The sequence below is a fragment of the Sinohyriopsis cumingii genome, chromosome 5, assembly GCF_028554795.1.
Source record: "Sinohyriopsis cumingii isolate HCF-2022 chromosome 5, ASM2855479v2, whole genome shotgun sequence".
In the NCBI taxonomy this organism is placed as follows: Eukaryota; Metazoa; Mollusca; class Bivalvia; order Unionida; family Unionidae; genus Sinohyriopsis; species Sinohyriopsis cumingii.
The window spans coordinates 87,891,034-87,917,488 of NC_142965.1; the positions used below are offsets into that span (position 1 = coordinate 87,891,034).

At 37.5% G+C, this 26,455-nt stretch overlaps 1 long non-coding RNA gene across 1 annotated transcript; it reads right to left on the bottom strand.

The window, feature by feature from the left end:
* Window positions 1-1,547: 1,547 nt before the first annotated feature.
* On the bottom strand, window positions 1,548-10,332 carry LOC149799693 (uncharacterized). Its single transcript, XR_016420916.1, has 2 exons — window positions 9,640-10,332; window positions 1,548-2,131 (listed from the first exon to the last, which is right to left on the bottom strand). It is a non-coding gene; the product is annotated as an uncharacterized LOC149799693 (long non-coding RNA).
* Window positions 10,333-26,455: the final 16,123 nt, after the last annotated feature.

The following is a 26,455-nucleotide window of genomic DNA, read 5'->3' on the forward strand; positions in this document are numbered from 1 at the left end:
CACACACACACAGATATATATATATATATATATATATATATATATATATATATATATATATATATATATATATATATATATATAGTTGTTATACTGACACCAGGCCGACCAGCCCTAACACTGACCTCTTAATGCTTGGCGCCAAGCGAGGCAGCTGCAAGTACCCTTTTATCAGTCTTTGGTATGACTTGTCCCGGGTTCGAACCAGCGACCTCCCGCATCAGAGGCGGACGCTCTTACCACTTCGACCACCGGAACGGTAAAAATGAATATATGCTGAATCTAGATAGCAAGATTTAACCTCTATAAATAGTTAATCCAATGTGAGTTTTGAAAAGATTGTGTAGGTCGTGCAAAAAATATGCATCAATACTGTGTTAGTCTTATGTTACTGTTCCTCGCATCAATATGAAAAGTTATATTAATTAATGTCGTAACGATATATATATATATATATATATATATATATATATATATGCATGGACAGAGATATAGACAGAAAATTTAATAGACAGGCAGTGAAATGTTGTTGTTATGGGGTTTAAAGCCATTTTAGCACACGATAAGCTTATACGTGGCAGCCAGTATATCTGGTGGAGGAAGAACCCGGAAAAATTTCGGGAAGAATAACGAACCACGAAAGGATACTGACAAGCTTTCTCACGTATCCACAATGGCCGAGCCCGGAACTCAAACAGCACGCATATATAGGTGATTTGGCAGCAGGACATAGTACACAATTAATTTTACTATATGTTCTCTACATTTGTTTCTCAGTACTGACCTTTCCACTGTGTGACAATCAATGCAAATCATATGTTAATCTAAAATACCTTCAAAGATGACTTCACGGTGAAGTTCTTGTCAAAGGTTGACCTGCTGTTTTTTTAGATGCTGGACTGTCAACATAGCAGCATGTAAACAGAACACAGATTTCACTTCCGGATCATCACCAAGGCCTTATTACTCACTGTGCACTGTCGCCAAAATACATACAGACAACAACACCCTGAGCTCATATTATCAAGAATAAACAGTTACCTTTAAATCCCTACCAAAAATGCATAAATAAAACTCTTCTATCACCACCAAAATGAGAGAGGAAGAAGGGTACTGAACTGGAAGTATTAATTGTGATGTAATTCCTGACAGGCTCCATGTTTTACGCCAATTTTAGTCAAACTTTTATATTTGCATGCTATACCTATTTCAACTTTATACGTGAAGTCTTTTTGAATTTCCTTGCAAACAAAACATGTGACACCTGTCAGAAAGTATGTAGTGCTGGTGTTCCACAGGGTGCAAGTTCTGGTCCAAGTGCTCTTGAGAAACCAAAACTAAATTTGCTATATCTTCCTTAATTATAGGAGTTTTTCAATGCAGTAAAAACCTAATTGTGATACAAGATAAGCCCTGTCTGAAAATATGTTTGAAAATTACAAATATTGATCAATTAAATTTTAATGGCACATGAAATAAACATTTAAATTTTAAAAACTAAATTTTATTGAAAACTTAAATTTTCATACAAGTTTTAAAACACAGTTTGACAAATTTTAGACAGAAAGGTTGACTAATGAATGGTATTTAAAACAAATGGTAGTTTGGGTCTGTATAACTGATAACATTTTCCCCAGGGATAGTGAAGCATCATAGCTCATAGTGATTTTGGCAGCAAACCGCAGTATGCCTGTCCAGATGCATATAGGTGTACACACTAAAGAAACACTGACAGGTGCTGTGTTCCACATTTATTGTGTCAGGTACTTAGGCAGTTGTTTCCATAACTAATAGCACATTCAGATTTAAAGTTCTGATGGGACCACTACCATGTTTTATAGCAAAAATGCATTCCATTTCAATGTCGATAACAACAAAAGGTGACAATGGGATAGGAAAATAGTTTCTAGGGAGGCTCTACCTTACTGAAAAATGGTGCTGATCTCTCTCGTGAAAACCTAAGCCATGTCTTTGAGGTGCTATATATCAGTGTGGTGATATGAACTAATCTTGGTCACTAATGGCAGTACACTGCACATGCCCTTATGAAACCATGCTATTACCACCAGACTACTGGAGAGCTTCCAAGCTGATCCAACTCTAACACTTTGTTCCAGATACCAATCTAGACCTGAAAAGATACAATATGTTTCACTTAATTCTAGAAAACAGTAAGATCTATGTAAATGAAGTTAAAATGTGTTAGATATGGTGATTTCAAATTAACAATAAGGTTGCAAGCATGGGGGAAAATATTAAACTTGACAGAGTGACACTCAGAAATGTGAAGCAATGGCCATGTATTAAAGTGATAAATTCATCCTAAAAATATATAAGGTTTCTAGAAGCACATTTAGCCATTTACAAGTTAAATAACTAATAAGGTAGACTGTATCATAAAGTTTAAGGCAATGTTGGGGCAGTGAGGTTTGATCATTGGTGCAAACATTAGTACATACCAGTATACAGGAAAGTCAAGTGACAATGTACTAAATTAGAACATGTTACTATAAGCAATCTTATTCATGAGGGAAATAACAATTTTGGATATTGCAAGTGAATACAGCCAAATGTGGTCATACAAATCAACTATAGGTACCAATAAATCCTATATCATCAGCTAAATGTGAAATTCTGATCCCCAAAACTTGTAAACAAGGATGGAAATTTGCATATGTGGGACATATACAATGTACTTGTTAAGATTAAATGTGCAAACATAATTCAAATGATCTATTTGAACATTTATATTGTATTTTTAAGAGTGTTGGTTACCAATTATTAAGCTCATTGACTGAGTGGAATCAGATATCAGCTGATGCTTCAATACCGCACTCTGTCAAAGTACTAAATTGAAATATGTTACCATACATAGGCATATTCATGATGAAAATAACATTTTGGGATATTTTCAGTGCACATAGCCATAAATGTGCCTTACAGATTCACTATAGGTACAATGTCAGCATATATGATGTACTGAATGTGAACTTTTGATCCCAAACATTCTAAAATGGATGGATATTTGTACATGTGGGATATGTAACCATGTACAAAGTTAAATTCAAATAATTTGTTTGAGTATTTCTTATGTAATCTTTAGAGTGTCAGTTAACAAATAGTATTAGGAATTAATAATGCATAAAGCAAGATGGATCATTAGAATTCCCATAACATCATATAGGCCACAATGCCGCACTACACCAGTCAATATCTTAACCTAACTGAACAATAAAATGGAATGCATTTTGTGTTCAACTTACATCATTTTGCTTTTTTCTTACGTCCAAGGGTAAATATACCTGGGGGAAGCATATTTTATCCCTTTGACCTGTATTTCATTCTCATACAGTTTAAAATGATTTAGTAGAGAACTTGAGTAGGTTCTAGTATAAAGTTTTCATCGCTGTCCTCTCACTAAATACCTTATAACTATGTTTATAAACAATTACTGAAGGCTATACAAGCAGATGTGTGTTACTCAGGAAGTGACCCCATCATAAACACATAAATTAACTGCTTGAACCCCAAATAAATAGTCTAAATGGCCAATACAAATTATAATTTTGTCTTCATGTATTTTAAATGAAGGTCTCATTTTGACTACAAAGATATTTTCTCTGACAAAATGTGACAAAAATCCAACATTGGAGCTTTTATATGGTGTAGGAATATATACATGCTGATAACATTTATTATGATTCCCAAAAATATTATATATGTGCATTTTAGTTTTTTTTTGTTTTTTTATAATTATTTTTTAAAAATTTTATTAACATTTTTAAAATAAAAATTAATTTTTTACTTTTAATTTCATTCTTATATTTTAAAAGTCAATATACATGACATATTAAAATTTCATGTGTCTATCATTAATAATAAAGATTTTATACCAATTTAAACTTTGCTCCAATACTGCCCTGACAGGACATAGTACACAATTAATTTTAATATATGTTCTCTACATTTGTTTCTCAGTACTGACCTTTCCACTGTGTGACAATCAATGCAAATCATATGTTAATCTAAAATACCTTCAAAGATGACTTCACGGTGAAGTTCTTGTCAAAGGTTGACCTGCTCTTTTTTTAAATGCTGGAGTGTCAACATAGCAGCATGTAAACAGAACACAGATTTCACTTAATATATATATATATATATATATATATATATATATATATATATATATATATATATATATATACAGAGAGAGAGAGAGAGACAGACAGAGAGACAGAGACAGAGACAGAGAGACAGACAGAGACAGGGACAGAGTATAGCTACCTTATTAAACAACTACATTATTAATTAACAATGTTAGTTACAATTACGATTAAAAAATCCCATTATGTATTAATATCATTTCAATATTGAACTTGTCGCAATAAGTGGTTGAACCTTGTAACACTGTTATCGACATTATCTGACGACGAGCGTGGGAAACTGGCATCAAAGAATAATAAAGGAGTGTGGCATCCAAAATCACATAATCAGGATCAAATTCATCGTGTATGACGCCATCAAACACGCGTGGATGATCCGGGATAAAATACAGCAAGTACTCAAGGAAAGTAGACGCAAGCAGCACGTCGTTGCCTTTCAAAAACATCACCAACTGGTAAAATTACTGGTATTGATAAGCTTTACTATGAGGAAGCATCTCCGGTCATAGCATTTGTATATGACGTATGTGTAATGAATGGTCCAGATCTTGATACGTTATTGCCAATGTTCAACAAAGTGATCAACTTTGTAGCTCAATTTCTTACTGAGCATTTCGTTAACGTTCGCCTAGGACAGTGATGGAGTCAACAACGACGTGAAAATATTTTGGCGTGTGGACAGAGATTTTTGCCGATCATGAGATACTCGCAGATGTTGCCACGCTAGAAAGTTGAAACAAACTTAACGTGAATTATTTTATATACAATTCTGGTAAATATCAACATAAAAACTGTATCATTAAACGTATCGAAAACAACGCACATGCGTGGATACCCATCTTGCAATTTCTGGTAAAACCCAGAGTCAGATTCTATCCATGTGATGTTTACCGTGCGATAGCTAATGTCACTAATCACAATCCAGTGTCGGTTTTAATATTTGGTCACTATTATCTTTCGGATATGGTTGTGCAGTTTATGCTACCGTCTGGCGAATGCAAACGAGATCATCAACTGCACGACCAAATGTTCAGCGAGGCATACAAATGCTCAAATAAAGTGGATAATTTATTCACGGTCACATCCATAGCGACACATATTACACACCAAAAAAAACCTGGAGACCAATTCCATAGATCTTTTTCGAAGATGTTCAGCGATCTTGTGTCATGTATGGGCATGTTGGCCAATGGAACGCCCAGTACAAGGGCGATGATACTGCCACCGTCGACATGGTTGGGTGCTACTCCGCAAGTTTTCTCGGGCGCGGTGAATGCCAACTGTATTTTAAGCGATTAGGATATTCCACGCATGAACTCACGTGGGTGGCCATTAATGGACCTCAACCTGATATTGACTGACAGAATTTGCCGAGATCGACAGTTTTGCATTTCATCCAAATATCCATCTGGTTGTCCCTGTGTGGTTTGGGCTTCAATTCAATGCCGTATCGCGATGCAGTATCAAAAAATGCGCGTAGATGTTCTACTGCGTTTTATGCTTGACAAAAATGTACGAACCAGTCGTTCTGTTGTGGAACCAATCATCACATAACAAACCATATAAACAGGTTTGGCTTCCTGGTCCATCAGCAGAAGCAACACAGGATGTCAAAGATATATCACGAAATATTATTGGCGAATTCCTCGTAGGTGCTTCAAACAAATGCTTCATTGATCAAACAGTCCTAGATTATCTACTTCCAGATGGCTTGAGCAATTCGCTAGCATGCAAGGGACGAATAATATCCGGAGATATTTCATCAATTACCACGGTGATGAACAGCCGTATTATACCATCTAAGATCCTCTATGCTCGCGATTCTGAGTATTAATTTTTTGTCTATGATCAACTGACACCCATCAAAGTTGCCAATGATTTGTTAATCTAAACCATCTCCGAGACAAAGACATTTCTTTGCTTAAGTTGGTCAAGCTATGTTGTCTTATTCATTCATACTACCGCGATGAGTTTAAATAACACACGTTCAGCGATAGAGTGCCATAGCCAGATGTTACCCCTTTCGGTCAATGAGTAAATACATGCCTACCAAGATCCCGCAAATTATGTCGCTGTGGAAGAATGTCGTCGCAACAATAATCGCTGGGCAATGATACCAGCACCATAAAACAACGATCAAATCGCGAGTCACAAACTCATTTATCTGAACGACTTCCATGGTTCTAGCAAAACCACGCATTCAGTCAACTTGTTTCTCAACCAGAACGTAACCATGTTAGCGCACAACAACGGGCTCGCTCGAGAAGTGAGACGTAAACACTTGAGCGCACAGACGTATCACAGTTTCGTTTGATTCTGTGCTGACACATGGGATTACATTTATGGGATTCAGCACTCATGAGTCAAAAGAACATTCCACAATTATTATTTGGGACAATATCAACATCCACCAATAACCATTTAGAATCCCCACGACTGGCTGGTAAGTACCGTTAATTATTGCAAAGTCCACGATGACTTTCATGCCAAAGACGATCAGTTAAAACTCACAATGCTCATTAAATCAGATTGTGTTATGTACACGGAGATGCGTGCAAGTATTCCAGAGATACCCGACGAAGATTTCAAGCGCACGTTGGCTCCCTCAATAACATCGATTTTGTTTTCACGATCTTTAGCAGGAGTTGCTTAAACTTCATCGAGCAAAGTTTCCGACGAATCCTGTCCCGATGTTGTATCATCTGAAGGATAATCACGTCAGAACACACCCGTAAAAAATTCTGGTACTGACGAAATTCAGACACTCGTGTTAAACGACATCGTACGCGTGCATGTGAGTATGGTTAACGTAGCAGTAAAACCATCTGTAGAGGAGAATGCCGTAAATATTCCAACGACGTCTGACAGTAAACTATTTCACTGATGGCCCGGAAAAGCGATCGCCGTCCCAAATTAACAGGGATTGACAATATCAGATCCAAATTACGTCTAAGTTGTCGATGATCGCATCGAATGAACACAAATCGCTTTCCTGGCCATCTCATTCGTCCACTATATGTCGCAGATGTCCATGGTTGTTATCTCAATCGGATCACTAGTCCCCAGACCACAACACCCTCCCAGCTCATTATAGCGTTACTTGCGCGTGTTGAATTTCAAACATTTAGCCTCGTACCGACGCAGATACCGACAACACCAGCGACACAGATTTGACCTTACCGTCAGTTAGATTTTCGAGAGGGCGCAACAGCATTTCCACATATGCACCATCGAAATGTTAGGGAATTATTATGCTGGTATTTCTTAACAGTTCACAGTGAATCGCGCTGACAATCAGATAGGTCATCAACGCTTTAATGTCACAGTGACGTGCTTTGAGTGAAAACGCGGTTATGGCGCTGTTGCTTTCGTTAATTAGCCCTTTGTTAATACTCTCGCGGGTGGAAATTGCTCGTACCAGAGTGTCAGCTGAAATTCCTCACGGATAGAAGCACGCAATATATTACCTCGCCGTGTGTTTCTTCGAGGGGTCAAATATGAAATTTTGTGTGTGGTCAGACTCCAAAGGGATCTCATTTCTCCACCTTCTACTTCCCCAGTAGCGTGAGGTATCGTATGATAACATCGTGGCCCTATATTAGTTCACGTTGACCGATCACTCGTCCGATACCGTCAGCGGCCTGAACTGGTGTCACTGATTCTTTAATTGCCTTTGCAACGCGGAAACGACAAGACGAAATTTTTCTACCCGTTCGTGGGACCGCTCCTGAATCTTAGCATTTCGCTTCAACATTTACTGTTCGTATTGATGTTCAAATGATAGTTCAGAAAGTCTACAGTTAAAACGATGACTTGGTCTCTATGAATGCTGATATGTCCTGGGCGAATCTTTACTCGGTTACGTTTCATTAGCGCGGATACTGGTCTCAGATCTTGGCCCAGATCAACCTGCAGCAGCCATGATTACGTTAGTTGTCCACTAATCTAAGTGCCGTTTTAGTCGTCAGTAGTTGAACTTCTTTTTATACCAGCTACATTGATGATAGTCAAGGTGTACTTGCACGTGTATAAATGTATTTTGTCATGCGGTAAAAGGAAAATATCTGCCCGAAGAACTCCTTTGGGTATTCAATCGTTGAACCATCCTAGTGGAGATTTTGTTTTGTGGCTGGCACGTAGATCTGCCATATTGCCTATTGGAATAACTACTTAATAAATTCATTATTTACAATATCCTACCACCTACCGATATCTTGCCTTTCATCACCATGGTTACCACATATCGGGCGAGTCGTTCCGTATTCCAGGATATTTTATCGCTCTTAGCTCGTGTTGCGAAATATTTGCTTGTGATAGGTCTCTGCTGAAAATTTGCCGATCTGTACACACTGTACCGGTCTGGTTTAGGGGTATTTCAACGGCGCGTGGCTACGCTTGTATGTCCAGTCAAATATCATGACGCGTGCCTGGTCCGCATCCGTATCGGGGAAAATGCTTTTCACCTGGATAGTTGACCCACGATGTGGTAGCAGCTTGCCTAGCGATGATAAGTGGCCGAATACTGTGCACGCGATCGTCTTTGAACACATTTTTTAATTGCGTCATTCCGGGGTGATTAAGGACGTTAGCACATTCTCAAAAATGTCAATGAAAAATGCGAGGATATCGCCTCCGGACCTTGAAAGCGAACCGCTGCATTCATGAACGACATAAGTAACACGCTATCCGTCGATTATCTCGACGTTGACATCAACAACTTCTTGGTTTACGATGACGTCATGCTGGACAATCAAACGAATTCCGCACGTATCTTTTCGCGAGGTAGACACACCAATACTGACGTGGTCTACATAAAGCAACGATGCATGGAGATCAAAAAAGTGATATGCGACAACACCAATATGCTCTTGATTTTCAAAGGCAATGACATCATATTGTCCGCGCGAAAACTGAAACAGTGGGATGATCTAGATCCGCGCACTCTCTTGAAATCGAGTTGGCTGAAAATGATATTTTCTAGCACTGCTGAGCCTAAATTACTCAACACGAGTAGAAAATAACTATAGGTTACAGAATGTTTATTTATGCATTTAAAATCAATGAACCAGGCATAAACGAAAACAATCTGATGTCACCTTGAAATGCGTATTTTCATCAATACATTTAATACTACTTGACAGTCTAGACCAGGGGTGCTCAACCCCCGGCCCGCGAACGTGTTCTGTCCGGCCCTCAAAACAAATTAAAACAACACAGACATTTTACCCATGAACAGTAATTATATTAAAGAAATTAGTCTTTACGGCCCTCGAGTGGTCTTAGACAATGCAATCTGGCCCTTGGCCGAAAAAGGTTGTGCACCCCTGGTCTAGACATTTGTTATATAAGGAGTAAGTTGCCTCGCACTTAGTGGAGGACGCTTGTAAAGTTTTTTATGGGCTATATTGCTCATTAGATGATTTGCAGAAAAAAGACCAATATTTATAAAAGATATACGATGCAACATTGGCGTCACCTGTTGTATCCAAAATGGTGTACTTGTAAGCAGAATGCGTAAGGTGCGCATGGCAAATGGTATTCCTAATCCGTCCATCAGAATCAATGCCATTTAATTCCAACTGAATAGTCATATTAAAGCCCCAATGGCAACGATACGTGCAAAAGTTGTATATGCCAAATCATCTGAATAATGCTGAATCTTGAACGATATTCGCCCCAAGCATCGTTGGGTTCCAGTAAGACCATTTCGTTGTTGTTGTTGGTGGTGGTGGTGTATGGTTTAACGCCATTTTCAGCACAGGATATGCTATGAATGGTGTACGTAGAAACCGGGAAAACCCACGAGAAGCTACTGGCAAGCTTTCTCACATACCACATTGGTCGAATCTGAATCACATTATGACCGTGCAATTTGTCCCTCAAACTGAGATAGTCAGCCATTTTCCACATGTGTTCTAATTAATCTGATGTTTATCGGCGATATCAGTGGGTCAACAGGTTTCAGTCAAAAAAGAGAAGACATGATTGGATGACATCGCCGTTGTAAAAATAAGATGATAACACCACGATTTATTCGATTGTTATTAACCCAAGTTCGCCCTTCAATGCATTTCTGCGTCCCAGCTAATCCCCAATATTCACCCGAGTCTTCATTTTATCTAATGCACGTTTTTTTCCTTCTCAGATCCTCCTGCGGACATGCCTTTCCTCATTTCCTCCCTAATCACTGTGTGCACCACGCGCGAATGTTGTTGTTCTTAGATTAGTCACTAAAAGGAATTTTTCAAATGTATCACATCACTAATTTTGAATACTCCGGAAAAAGATCGCGATTACGATCGACTTCGCTGACTAAATTAAAGGGTGGTACTGCTTAATTCTAAACTGAATATTTGAACGTCGCTTAAAACCTAACATCTTGATTATTCCAATGAATGCGTTATGTCAGATAGTTTTTTATATAAAAAAGTCGTTTCCTTCCTTCCAAATTTGAGTTAAGTTGGAAAAATGGTGACTTGGATGATAAACGACGGCATGAAAGCTTGAAGCTGCAGTATACGTGTATTTAGGGCTCTGACTTATGCATTAAATGAATATCAAATGCAATGCTCAAAACTCTGTATGCTACTTTGTTTTATGCTACCACCTCTGTAGTATTTGATCTCTTTGGTCTTTGCGAAGTTTACCATCTTTTATAACTCATGAATGTTCAAGACCGTGTTAAACACAATTTTACTTTTTGACTAAAACAAATTAGTCACTACCTGTTGCATAACACATCTTGCTATATATGTCTGCAAAAGATACTATTTCGTATTTTCGTCATCTTGCATATATTTCAGTATTTACATTGCCCTTTTTCCATACATTTTTTTAAAAATTTCATGATCAATTTGTCTTCCAAGTTCATATCTACATGGATCTTTTGGCTTATGTGAAATTTTCTTTTCATATTGATTTTTCAACCTTGATTTTGACGGTTCCGAAGGAATGCTGCCCACATCGCCAGGGAGAAAAATTCATGAAAATCGACACGACGGGAATTTATTGAAGACGTGCGGCTACGTTGCGTTGAATACGGGCATGGAGGGTTTTTGAATACTAAATATAATTATAGAGAAGTTATCAGCGTTGATGTAATTGCTTGTTATCCTGGATTTTTTCTTTGAATGGGAGAATATGCTGAGTATTTTAATCGATTAGGATATCCAACACACGAGATGACCAGAGTTGCAATAAATGCACCTTTACAAGATTTTGATTTAACTGGATTTGCATGTATTAAATCGTTTTCGTTCAAGGAAGGTCTTAATCCGATTGTTTATGTCTGGTTTGGAATACATTTCTCTGAAACGTGTTTGGCTCCAGTAGTGTTATTACGATATATGCTTCATAATGTAATATTAACATTGTTGGTTATAAGTGAAGCAATAATATCATATCGTTGTCAGACTCAAGTCTGGTTACCACAAACCGACGACAAATCGTTAACGATGCCAGGGACGACGAAAATCTGGACGAACCCGATGATATTATTGAATACAAAAATAAACTTGCAAAGGATCTCGACAGAAAAATAATCGGTAATTTTACTCAGGGTGGTTCATGTGATCATAAACGACATTGCTCTAGATTAATTATGGACGATGTTGAGCTAGATTTTATAATTAAGGATACAACAGATAAAGACACATTTATAAGCCGGAATAACGCTTACTCGTCGACTGGAAACAAATTATGTACAGTTGTGGAATACATCGCTAATCATCGCAGTTTACTCATTTAAGATCTTCGATGCTATCGTATGTTTCGATAAATTTATTGTCAGTGATAAACAGATTTGCAAAATGCACAGAATCACTCAAATAAATTACTTAGCGCCGATGAATCAATGGGTAAATGGAGAATAAAACGAGAAAAAATAATTGATTATTGTGAATCAGCCGACGTTGAAATTAAAAGTATTATCGAACAAATAATCAAATAACCAACAACAGGAAATCAAGCAAACAACAATAAATCAAAACATTAGGAAAGAAACTAGACACTCAAGCCAAACTCCTGTACGATCTTGGATAATAACAGCAAGGGAACCACCAACCTATGGGAACAAATCCAATGAATTAGACACTACAAAACGACCCAGCAGCATCACTAATATGGCAACCCAAAGACCCCAAACAACCCAAAACACATACCTAGGTAATGGCATGGGCCCGCTGAAACCCCAAAACAACCCAAAAAACCCCACAAGTAAGGTTAACTCAAAACAGGAAATAAAACAACAACGTAACCCCCAAAACAAAATGTACATTTATCATTCCATCGAACACACCATATACATAAGCAGCAGGTGCAACAGAATTACTAGTCTAAGTACCAATAGTATTATGACAGCACTGGCCAAAATTCACACTGGACAATTCAAACTGATAAGACCAAGGCGAAACTACCTCATTGTCCAAAGCAGCACAATTCAACAGGTGGAAAAATTCATCCAAATTGAAACTATAGGCCCAATAAAGATCAAGGTAGAGAGACACCATAGCACTCAGAGGAAACCACGAGTCACTTCGAACTCCAAACACAGTGAAACCACAACTAATCTGGCTGAACCCACTAAAACCACTATCTTTAAAAAAGTAATAGCACTAAACGGATACAACAAGGACATAAGCAATGAACTCCTACTTCATAAACTCACAGTAAATGGAACACAGACCACCAAAGTATATCGTCTTAAAAATCACAAGCGATAAGGAACAAACAAAGCAGTTATAGAGGCTACCGAGCCAATACCCTCAATAATAAAACTAGGACAGTCAGGAGTGTACCATAAGCTGGAAAACTACATAAATAGGCCAATATTTTGCACCAAATGCCTGCACTGGGGACACTATGCCCTCAGATGTAGATTCAAACCAAGATGTAAGTACTGCGGAGGTCAACACAAAGGAGAATGCCACACAATTAAACAAAAATGTGCTAACTGTAAAGAAAACCATTATCCTAGATCGGCAGAATGCAGATTTGCAATAAAAGAGAAACAAATAGTGGACTTAATGAACGAAAAACACCTCACCTACCATTCTGCCAAAAGCATTGTTTGTAAAAACAACCCCAACACACCAAAATCTACCTCTGAAACAATCAATGAGCACCAAAACTCTCCACGCAGAATCAGAAGGAAAACATTGCACTACAAAACATACCCTCGAATCAGGAAACAAAAGAACCAAAAACTACAAAGCACATTGTAACAAACCATGACCACCCTGATAACACTCCAGATACAAACAAAACTGTCACACCAAACATCCCCAAATCTAACACACACCCCAACACAGAATTAATACAGGAAGTAATGAACCTAACAACACGAACCATAATGCAAGATCTCAGTAGCATAATCAGAACCCTCAAAACCATTTTCACCATACTAGCTGATTGGACCACAAGACTAACAGATAAAGACAACGTCAAAAATGAATAGTACAAAAAATAACAAAATCACCATCTGGCAATGGAACTGCAGAGGAATCTTTAAAAACCTATCAGAACTGCAGAACAAACTGAATAATACGGCCATAAAACCAGACGTAATCTGCCTACAGGAAACCCTCATAACACAAGAACACAAACGCCTGCCCAAACTACAAGGCTATACCCAGGGAATCTTTAAAAACAGACCCATGGGGCAGAAAGGGGGTGGACTAGCAATTTTTTTAATAGATACACTAATCTACTATGAAGTAATAGAAGTACCCCCTAACCTAAACATCAATAATAACATCGAAATAATGTCAGTAATGATAAATATAGGAACCACAAACATTCAAATAATAAATGCATACGACCCAGGGGGTACCTTCTGCCCTACCAACCTAATCTCACTAAAGGCAATCACTAATAACAACAACAACAATCTAATGATCTGTGGCGACTTCAACGCACACAGTGAATTATGGGGAGGTAAAAAGAAAGATCAAAGAGGAAAAATGGTTGAAAAATGGATAACTGAGAACAATCTGGTGATCTTAAATGACGGGTCGAACACTAGATTAAACCCTGAGGATGGCACACTCTCAGCCATAGACCTAACCATCACTACCCCAAAATTGGCTCAAATCACAAATTGGTGGGTGGATCAGGAAGATACGTTAGGAAGTGACCATTTTCCCATCACAATCAATATTCAAACAAAAACTCAACACATTCCTGACGAAACCCCACCTAAATGGAGGTACCAACAGGCAGACTGGGACCAATTCCAATTATTACTAGCTAGAGTAAATCCAGATAACTTAGAAAGCCCAAGTATTGACATGTATTATGATAACATAACATACACAATTATAGAAGCAGCTAACCGATGCATACCAAAGACAACTAATATCCAAAATAAAATCCCTGTACCATGGTGGACTAAACAGTGCACTGTAGCACATAAAGACAAAAAAGGGCCTTAAATAAATATAAACGCACCAAAAATTCTACATAATTCCAGCAATATAAAGATAAAGAAAAAGCACTAAAACAAACTATAAAAACTGCTAAAATTAATCTATGGCAAACCTTTTGCTCTAAACTGAGTCTAAAATCAAACTCAAAACAAATATGGGACAAGATAAAAGCCATAAAAGGGAAAGCAACTACCTGAGCCCCAAAAATTAAAAATACCATAACAAATAAAGATAAGGCAGACCTCCTAGCGAAGCATTTTTCGAACATGAGTAACAACAATAATCACACCAAAAACTTTCAAGAACACAAAAAACTAATGGAGGGAACCCAACCTCAAATGTTTCAAGACCAAGGAACAAAAGAATCTCACCTAAATAGCGACATCACAGTACATGAATGGAAGATAGCCCTACGATCCAAAAACGAAACATCCCCTGGTAAGGATCAGTTAGGTTACATTATCTACAAAAAACTACCTATCAATATAACAATAGCCATAATCAAACTCTTTAATCTTTAATAGGATATGGGATAAAGGCCAACTACCCACCAAATGGAAACAGGCCATAGTAATACCAATCCCCAAGCTAGGTAAAGATCCCAACAACATAAATTCGTACCGACCCATCTCCCTTACAAAAAATATTTGCAAAATAATGGAGACAATAATCGCAAATAGGTTAAAACACCACCTAGAAACCAATAACCTACTCTCCATAAATCAATGTGGCTTTCGGAACAAACGGTCCACCACTGACCAGCTTCTCAGATTGGAAACAGACATCAAACTCGCTTTTAACGCACATAGGAAAACCGATCGCAACCTCATAGCGGTTTTTTTTAGACCTATTTATTTGGAATAACTGGACGCTTGTTCAACTGGATTGGCGATTTCCTCACAGGCCGGAAAATTACCACAAGAATAGGCAACACCCATTCGGAAGAATTTTCACTTGAAAATGGAACACCGCAAGGCAGTGTAATAAGTCCTTTACTATTTAACCTAATGGTAAACGACCTTGACCTCAATGTAGCCTCCACAAAAATAAACTTGTCACAATTTGCAGATGATAGTGGCATATGGAGGAATGAAAATCCTGCCAATAACACAGTAGTTAAAGAAATCCAGCAGAGCCTAGACAACATAGGGAGATGGGCGGACAAATGGGGTTTCAAAATATCTCATGAAAAAACTGTGGCAATCATATTCACCCCCAAACGAAATAACAACCTAGTCTATCCAAACTTCTATATACAAAATCAATTAATCAAATACGTAACAGTAGTAAAATTCCTAGGAATGTTCTTTGACAAACACCTCACATGGAAACAGCACATTGAACAACTCACCCAGAATTGTAACAAAGATCTCAATTTACTCAGGAACATCACAGGGACTGACTGGGGATCCAACCAGGAAACCCTCCTCACGATATATAAAAGCCTAATTAGATCAAAACTGGATTACGGTTGCCAAGCATATAACTCGGCTAATCAGCCTGTACTACAAAAACTTGACACTATCCAGAGAAAAGCCTTGCTATTATGCACAGGAACACTCCCCTCAACATCATTAGAAGAACTACAAACACTAACAGGAGAACTACCCTTAAAATTACGTAGGCAAGAACTGCTCCTCCGATACTCCATTCGATTAGATAGCCACCCAGACAACCATCCCACCAAAATAGCTATGAATAAGTGTAAAGTTGTCTTCAAACCCAAAATCATACCTTCACACCAAGTGGCAAAGTAATCCTTGAACTAAGAGAAAAGATACCTCTACTAAAAAAACAGGTAACAAACAATACAGACCAGAACAAATCACCATGGTTACAAAAACTACCAAGGATTAACATTGAAGCTACCAAATTAGGCAATAAAGAAGGACAAGAAAACTTACTAAAACCTGTACTGGTAAACGAAATCAACCAAAAATACCCGGACTATGTTAAAATATATACCGATGGATCAAAAACAAACAACCCACCAAGAACAGCATCAGCAATAGTCATCCCTGAATTCAATATACAAACGAGATCCAGATTACCTGGCTATTGCTCCATTTACACCACTGAGTTCTGGGCTATACTTGAATCACTACAATGGATCAAAGACAACCAAATACCTAAAGCAGTCATTATAAGCGATTCCCTAAGCGTTATCAAATCGATCCAAAATCGCAATACACACTCTAGGGAACAATTCCTCGACAGAGCATGCCAATTGATCGACGATATCACCACAGCACATCAATTAGTCGAGCTCATGTGGATACCGTCGCACATTGGAATCTCTGGTAACGAAACGGCAGACAAAGTTGCAAAAACCAAACTAGAAGATCAAAACTCTATCAAGCTTAACTATAGCTCTACAGAAACAATAAGCTTCGCACAAACATATATAGACCAAACATGGCAAGATTTTTGGAACTCCTCCACAAAAGGTAAAAAGCACCATGAAACCCAAAACAACGTAGATAGGAACATACAGCTACCTAAGGGTACCTATTTAGAACAGAAAACCATAAACAGGATAATAACTGGAAAAACTAAACTTGCAAGCAGTTTTGGAAGGTTTATAGGACCCAAACCAGCAACCATTAACTGCTTTAACTGCCACACCACCGAAGATCTACACCACGTATTCAATATATGCCCAAAATATCAACCCGCTCGGAAAATATTTATCAAAAACCCAAAAGAGATTGGATCACCACACACATACCCAGAGTTACTTATGGACTCTAATAAAAATAGACAATTAGCATATAAAAATAGAAATCAATTCATAGACTCAGCAGGACTTAGGAACAAAATATAATTACTATCCCCACAAAAAAAAGACCCAGTAACTAGCAAAATAAATTTAGACGCCACCACATAAAAAACATAACATATCATTCAATTTTATAAAAGTATTAATAAATAATTCACTTACGAAGCACCTATAAAAAACTAAGGAAACCGCAAAATCGGATGTCCTAGATGTCCTTAACGAACGTAGTAATCAGCTAGGCCTCCTGCCCTAGATGTCCTTAACGAACAGTGTAATCGGCTAGGACTCCGGTCTCTTGCTAAATAAAGTATAAATAACATTCAATCTCTGAAAACATCAATTAATAAATAACTTAAAGAGGTAATATCTAAAAACTTATAAATAACATAACGTAGGAAACACACCCTAAACACCTCGACTAGTAATCCCATAATAACCTTGAAAATTTCTCTTCATACATGATATCTGCTAAGAACCTCTATAAACAGCATAGAACATCCCCCCTCCTTTTAGAACATTTTGAAGAAGAAAAAAAAATCTCGAAAAAAAACCCCCAGGCAAATGCAACAAGAAACCAGCGATGTAAAGCAAGCAGGACCGTTCCCGAGCTCTCCTTCCCACTAATGACAGCCAACCATTCAACTGTAGGGACCTTTATGGACCCACAGATTGAGGCCCAACTATCAGGGTTCCTTGAATCCATAAAAGCCTGGGGGAGGTGGCACCATCCCTTTCCCCAGGAACAACTAGCAGACTGCGGTGCAGTCAGAAAGAAGTGGCACATGCACAATTGTGCGAACGCTACTATAATCAAACTCAACAACAAAAAAATATCAGGGGTGACATAGTCACTACCATCAGTGTTTGATCATGTGGCCAGACACAAGACTGTTTATCTTAAGGGATGTGGCGGATCTGGTAAAACAACACGTGTGATCGAATTAAATCGGAATCTTGACATGATGGTTTTGACACCTACACATAGACTCGCCAGAGAAATGATCGAGCGTGGAGTTAAATCATTTACATATCACATTTTCTTTAGATGGTGCGGAGATGAATGGACTCCATTACGGATGGGTGAAAAAATATATTCCCGATGTTATTATTTGGGATGAAATATGTAAGGTGTCGCTGGAGACATTAAAAATATTTCTTGATTGGCTATTAACAAAACATACAGCTGTAATTATGTGTGGTAATCATGGTCAACCACCGCCTTTTGTTGGATCATCTCCACATAAATGGTTAAAAGAAGGAAATAACTAATGATTTCCGAGCGATTGATCCAGAATTAAGAGAGTTTATAAAAATTAATCAGACTGCACCCAGATAAAATTCAATTTGAAATAATGCGTGAAGTAATTCCAGAAACTCCTATGAATTATTTTGGAATATGTGGAGTCCTGCTGATTTGATAGTTGCAAGTCGGAAGATAGTTCGTGAATCACTTCAGCAGAAATTATATTTGTTACATAAAGAAAAAAATTAAAATCTACCCGTACCGTTGTGTTATCGCCCAAAATATTACTCTGCTGCAAAATATCGATGTTGTGATTCCTGGATCGTCAGGGAAAAGAAATCTTGTACTAAATGATATTGCTTTAGTTCATGTGAGTTCTGTTGAGAGCGCATTAATGATAGACAAAACTCCATGGATATAATTAATTATCCGTGGATAGATTTATTAGTAGTATCAGCCACACACACGAAAATGTGATGATGGCATGTCTTGAGAGTAATCGACGTAGGGGTGCTGTTGTCCTGCTTTCACAAAAGTGGAGGCTGTGGTAATTGTGTATCCTCAGGAATTACTTGTAATTGTTCGCGTGCAAATCCACGTTGAGGATCAGTTGAATCTAGTCTGTAGATTGCAGGTCTACCCGTGGATCTTAACACGCTGAATATTTTATGTTTGGTCACACTCCAAATAGGATCAGTTGCTCACTTTTTACCACCTTCAAGTTCACCAGGTTCATATAAATATCTTACAGTCACATTACCTAGTACTGGTTGTTTTGAGAAAAAGTTGTCGTTGTACTGCTACGTCTGTTTTCTTTTTAATGATCGCGCTGATAGGTTGCATAGAAATTGCACGAGTAATTTCACTATTTAACGCAGCTATCACACTTGGTAGGCTTTCAACCCATTCACGAGATCTCATGTCTTTCTGAACTTTGTTCAGGGATATTTCATGCGCATAGTGATATCCAAAAAATCGCTCAGCAAGTGCTAGATTAAATCGTTCAACGATTTCATGATTGCAATGAATTGCGGCATGTCCTCATCTGAATATGACGTTTTGTTGTTTTATCATTGACGTTACTGCACCAAGAAATTGTTTGCCTGGATCAACCTGTAGCAGTTGGGGCCGTCGCAATGGTACTTGTTGATAAATTCGTTCAAAAGCAGATGCAACTTCAGTTGTTCCTTTAGTTGATAGCGGCTCTTCTTCTTTATACCCACTTGCAATGGCAACGACAGTCAACGCGTTTTTGTATGTACGAGATTGACGTCTACGTTTTTTAATAGTATCATGTGGTAAAAATTAAATATCTCTTTGATGAACTTCATTGGTAGTACTGACATCAAAATGTGCGTACTGAATATTTTAGGTGGTGGTAGTTAATTTGCCATATTGCCTGTCGTGCTAACCAATTTGCAGCAACATAACGTGCGACACCTGCTGCATCAAAAAGTTTACTGATCGCTGCTCTACCTATCCAGTATCCTTTTGGGCTATAATAAATCGATTGCATTATTATCATAATAATCGGCCGACTAATTACCAGCCTCTAGCACTAGTTTACCTATCATAGCAGATCTTACTAGGAAGCTAGCAATTGTTTCTCTGAGAGATTTATTTTTTTATGGAATTTAACGAATGAATCCATTTCACCTCTGCAATGCGTCATTGTTGTAAATCTTTATTTGTATACGCAATATCATGAACGTGACATGCTTGCTCAATCGCATTTATTGGTTACTCCCAATGTCTTGGTTGGTCTCGTTCGTCAAGTCGGATATCAAGTCGGGTTTCACGAAGACAATACTTATATCCAGGAGGATACTTAGCCTATGGAGCCCCTGATGACATAGCCAGCGCAATAGTAATATCTCCACCTGTTTTATTAGATATAAATCTATATTTTTTCTTCAACATTGTACACATTTATATGTTTGCACACGTGTGTTATTTTTGTAATTAATGTTGTCAATTCGGTAGTACTAGTACGAGCTCTACATTTTACACAATATAAATCGATAAAACTATTTGTTATTTGGATGTAATTGATATTTCAGCAACACAATAAAATGTACCAGTTAAACATCATAGTACGCTACCAAACTATATCAGGTGTATAATACGTGGTCCATCCGCATTTGGTAAGACACAATTGTTACTCAACGTGATAATGAGTTGGCTTAAATGGGAGAAGTTACACTTGGTGGCACCATCTCTAGATGATCAGCGATGTTATAATGCGTTAGAAGATTTCAACGAAAACATATAATTATTGAGCGAGCAAATATAATTATTGTACGAGCAAATAAAATTGTTGAATGAGGAAATAATATCTGTCGGCGACACCTTTGGTGTTGATTTTGACGAAGAAATAAAATTGATAGACGAAGAAGTAAAATTGTTTGGTAGGGACGTTATAGATTTTATCACTAATATCAATGATGCTCCGTCCGTAGATGATCTTGACAGAGATATAAATAGTTTTGTAAATACGACGATGCAATGCTGTACAAAAACTAAACACCGGAGAGAATATTTTCCAGAGGCAGACATAAAAACACAGATGTGATTTATTTCACTTAGCGGTATACGCAGTTACCTAAAACGATTAGAGATAACTGCAATCATTTAGTTGTGTTAAACAAAGTCGGCATATACACATTGCGAAATATTTATCAGACTTGGTGCGCCGAACACATGGATATAAATCAATTTTAAAACCTTTTTTGCACATGAGCACGCTACCACACACGGATTGAAAACGATAAATTTACATGATCCTCGATCACGGTATCGTATAGGTGTATATAGAATCGTTGGTTGAGAGTCACAGCAGCAGGGACGGTGACGACCAACACTGAGTGTCCGACGGGTAAACGAACACGAAAACATAAACGTCAAAAAACGAGTTAACCCAATTAGAGAAGTCTCGGTCGGTTAGAAGTTTCGGTTGAACGTTATTGACCTTTTATTTTTAATTTTTGTAGGAAGCTTTATTTCGGCCTGGAAACTATGTTAACCGTCTCTGCTGCTCGTTATTCCTCCTGGTTAGCAGTCCTACAGCGATGAAGGCAGAATCTTTTCTTCTAAATTCTTCTGCCAAGTGGCCAAGGATTTAGAAGCTTTGAAAATGGCAGAATTTAAATTCTTTTTGGAATATTATAATTATCATATAATACAAATACATGATCAAATTTAATTTGATAATACTGCAAATCTTTAAAGTGGTTTCGATGAATTAAGAGGTAAACGTTTTGAGCGAGAATAGCACGAAATGGAAGTTGAGGATTTACTACAAATGTAGGGATGGATTTAGAAAGTAAATAAGCAACAGATTTGCACATTCTTGTGTGCACAAAAATGCCTTTGGATTCTATACGGACAAATGATCGTTCCGCATATAGCATTATAATGGGTATATGGGCTTTAGGCTTTACGATTTCCAAAACTGATCCATGTTCACTTGTTGTAGTGCAGCATGAACAAAGCGCCAGCGGGGCGTGATGTGTTGGTAGAGATGTCTCTTACTGCGGATTTGACCACGATCATTGTACTTAAAGTCCTATTATTTCTGCATCGTCACAATGCAGATAAGTCTTGTAATCATTAGGGAAGCAATCTTCAACTGTGTATGTATGTAGAAAACATCATTCGTCTTGTCTCGTTCTATTAAATGTAATGAAATTGTTTAATATATTCAACATTCAGGAATTATTCTAAATTTCTGCTACGTCAGACCTATGTAACATAACGCCGTGCTATCGGATTGAATTTAGTCTGTTCCTAGGTAAACATGTTCTAGCTGTCAAGAAAGTTGGATTCATTTATATCTAGTAAGCATTAAATGATCAGGAACGTTCGAGACTTTTGCAATCCACTGCGAGTATTCCTGTGGGAGACGGATTCATGAATGACCATGGTTATTATAACAATCTCGTACGGTTGTCCTTATCAACGAATTTATTGGGTAACGAAGTCAGGTTGTGCGTATGTATATATGGATATTTCATTTTTTATTTATTTAGTTTATGTAATGTTTGCCATTTAATATACGGCTAATGCAACTGCTTAACTGCTTAAAAAATGGGGTGTACCAGTACTGAAATATAGATCTGTTGATTGCTTTCTGACCGATTTGGTGGAATTGCTGCAGGTCAACTAAGCTTGCTTTGAAATAATGTTTCTTTCATTTGATGTAATGTATCTTCAGCTGATAAACGTATTTAATATTCATGTTCATTTATAGCAGCTGGAAGACTTTGGTCATGTTCATTTATAGCAGCTGGAAGACTTTGGTTTATCAAATGCTACCAGAAAATCCCATGTCACCCTGTTCTGTGTATCTCTGTTCAGAGCGTAGTTATTGTCACACCTTAAAGTGCTTTATGTGAACAATTTAGTTTCGCCACTGTCAATTGTACCTTCATCAGTGCATTAGCGATCTTGACATGGCTACGGTGAGTTAACCAATGTACTGTGTTACTGTATCACTGGATAATGACGAGGTTCTGTACAATTTAGTTGTCTTTTTAAAATCTGAAATGTCATGTGCCATTCGAATACGCCGTCCGTTTGCTGTTTACACTTTGGTGTTGTGTCCAGATACCTTTTGGAGATTTCTCATGCAGATTTATTAATTTATCGTGTTCAGTGCGTGCTCAGCCACTGTGTCTGTATCTTATATCCTGAAATAACCATTCTTATAATTCACTGCGTCTTACTTTCCGCTTATCACGTGTAATTATTTGCCCCAAGCGTTATCATCAGCAAGGTGCAGGGCCTGCATTAATTTTAGCCACATTTTTTTCATGCAGATTGCGTGAATGAATTAATGTGAAAGTATATAAATTGCTAGTCTTAAATTAGAAGCACGCGCCAGGTCTGTTGGAGAGGCTTTTCATTTGATGACGCTAAATCATGTGATTTGAGATGCGTCATTTATCAGTATTATCTAATGGAAAATTAATTTGTTGTCTGCGCCCTAATGTTTCTTAAAGTAAATATATTAGCATGTTCAAATTGCCGCAAACGAGACATAATTGGTATAATTATGCACCATCTATAGTGTAGCTAATCATAATCTCTCATTTCAACCACGTGATATAAGTATATATTGTACTGAATCTGAATCTTACTCAAGTACATAGGCTATACTGGATGCCAAAAATCCATCTTCGTCGGACTGAAGGGCGGTCACAGTTGTGGTCGTGCGAGATATTGTGAGTTACTTCCCTTGAAAACCGTAGTCGTCTGTTTCGAACAGCGTTGAAAAATATGTTGCTAGTAAGAACTATGGCAAAAGCATACAGAGGAGCCAGGAATTTAGAAGTAATACAGAAATTATGTGAGCAATGAGAAATGCATTGGAAAGAGAAGGTTTGGAAAGAAAGCTTAACTGTCCCGATCCGTTATCAGAGGAGAAGGAAGAGGAACGGAAAATGGATATATATGGCAACATGTTGCACTTTCCTTTCTTGCAATTTCTGTATTCATTAAAATACATTACCCATATTATTATATTTTCTAGAAAATATAATTTTATAATTTCCTGAAATTTTTATGTTTGAGACAAAAATACAAAATATTTTCGTCAAATTATTTATTAATGGGGGCGGTACATTTATTAGAAGATGGTTTCTGTTAGAATAACAATAATAATTTGCGTTTAGTCTTACTTTTTGAATATCATACGAATGATATGTTCCTCACTTTTTATGAGTCGATCGGCCCATTACTGTTATATCGGCAGTTTGCAGTTAGGTTATTTTCCTTTCGTTACTGTTTAGACTAACGTTCTATAAATATAACAACAACAGCAACAACAACAACAACAACATAATAATAATAATAATAATAATAATAATAATAATAATAATAATAATAATAATAATAAAAATAATAGTAATAATAATAATAATTTTAACCTTAGCAAAAGTAGTATAGGTCCATAGTATCGTATAGGAAAACATTTACATGCATGCCATTAGATAATTCTTCAATATCATCAACTTATGTTTATGTGACATCAAACATACAACCACAACAAGACCATTTCTCGGTTTCATGAATACTTAGCCGGCTGTAAAGTGACTGATAACATTGTTCAATCAATGTTTTTTTAATATAGTATTTGGTTGTATTATGCGGCAAGTTTTAATTACTTCAATAAATGAATTGGATTTATGTACATTTTTTTATGAATTTTACTTTATAGAATGAAAAGCAATATACAACAGCTACATAATGCAAATTATGTAAATATATTTTACTCTCAATTTCATTAAAATGTAATACAAGCATGCTTGGTGGGTTTCTTATTATTCTTTGTTATATCATCTCTACATGCAATACACTAAAATGTTACCCATCAGCAAAGTGTTACTAATCTATGGTCTTAAACTATGCAAAAGAAAAAAGCAAAACCGACAATTTTAGTAACATCGACAAACAATTTATTTCCCTAGAACAAAAAGTGACAATTCAAAAGACCGTATTGTGAATTAAATCCCAAATAATGATAAATGTTCTAACACAAGTCCAAAAGTATTAGAATCTTCTGAATGAATTCCAATAATATGAATGTCTTGATGTAAGTAGTGAATGGGGGCGAGAGCGGGTCTAGGGGTCTTGCCATTAAAAACAGGGTCTCGGCACTATGGGGTCGATGTAAATTTAACATGGGGAAAACCAGCAAGGCATTGTAGGGTCTATGGGAATTTAACATGGGGGAAATGGGTCTGTTGAGGGTCAAGGGGAATTGAACATGGGAAAAATTGAACAGGGTGGGTCTGTATAGCGTCAAGGGAAATTGAAAAGGGGAGATGGATATAACACACACACACACAAACACACTCACACACACACACACACAATATAGACAACAGACATTTTTAAGAATGAAAGGTAGGCAATGAAAGGTAATCTCTTTTCGAGGCATTGAAGGGGCCCTGAAAAGGGCCTTTGGTTTTATGTTAACACATCCTACTGTTAACATAGAGGACACCGCATTGGTCTTCTTCTTTTCCTCAAACTACGTCTGACTTCAGGGCCGTAAATGAGAACCCTCTTTAGGCATCCTTGCCTCTCCACGTAAATCCTTCTCATTCACAGGCTTGTTTCTGTCATCCTGACAATAGTCCACTTGGATCGAACATACATCGGTATGTCCGTCCGGAACATCATCGATGAGATTAAAGTTGATGATTCCACGTCGGTCCACATGTTGGAGTGCCGAGAACAGGTGAAGGAATGCAGTGAACTGCGCTTATTTATAGGGAAAGAGAGGATCGAAACGGATTGAGTTGGTTAACCAATCCAAACACGCGTTACAAAATTCAGTCAGCCCACATCCAATCCGAAGAGAGCAGTCTGTGACATCACATGCCCTATATAGATTCGCTTAGGCCTGTGCGCAGTCAATCCATGCGAGAGTTTTCCAGCATGACAGAAACTCAGAAAACGATAAATTGGGGTGCACCAGCCGTGGAGACTACCCAAGGGAACCCGGACTTACTTTCAGAAGAGGTGAATTGGGATTTTGTGCATTTTCTTTCGCAAGAATTTGTTCCGGAACCAGTACCTTCGCCACCTTCTCCTTCTTTACCACACGTGGAGAATTTTAAACAGAGACAGAAAGAAGAATTGGAGAAATTTATACAGCAGCAAAAGGAAGCAGAACAAGCTTTTCTCATACAGCAACAACAACAAGAAGAGGTAAGGAAAAACAACAACAAGAAGAAGCAGCAAAGAAACAAGGGTGTGAAAGTCAAACGGTCACGGTACTGTTGGGCGTTTTAGCGGAGTTAAGAAGTCAGAAACAAATGTATCAGACTTCTTTATTACG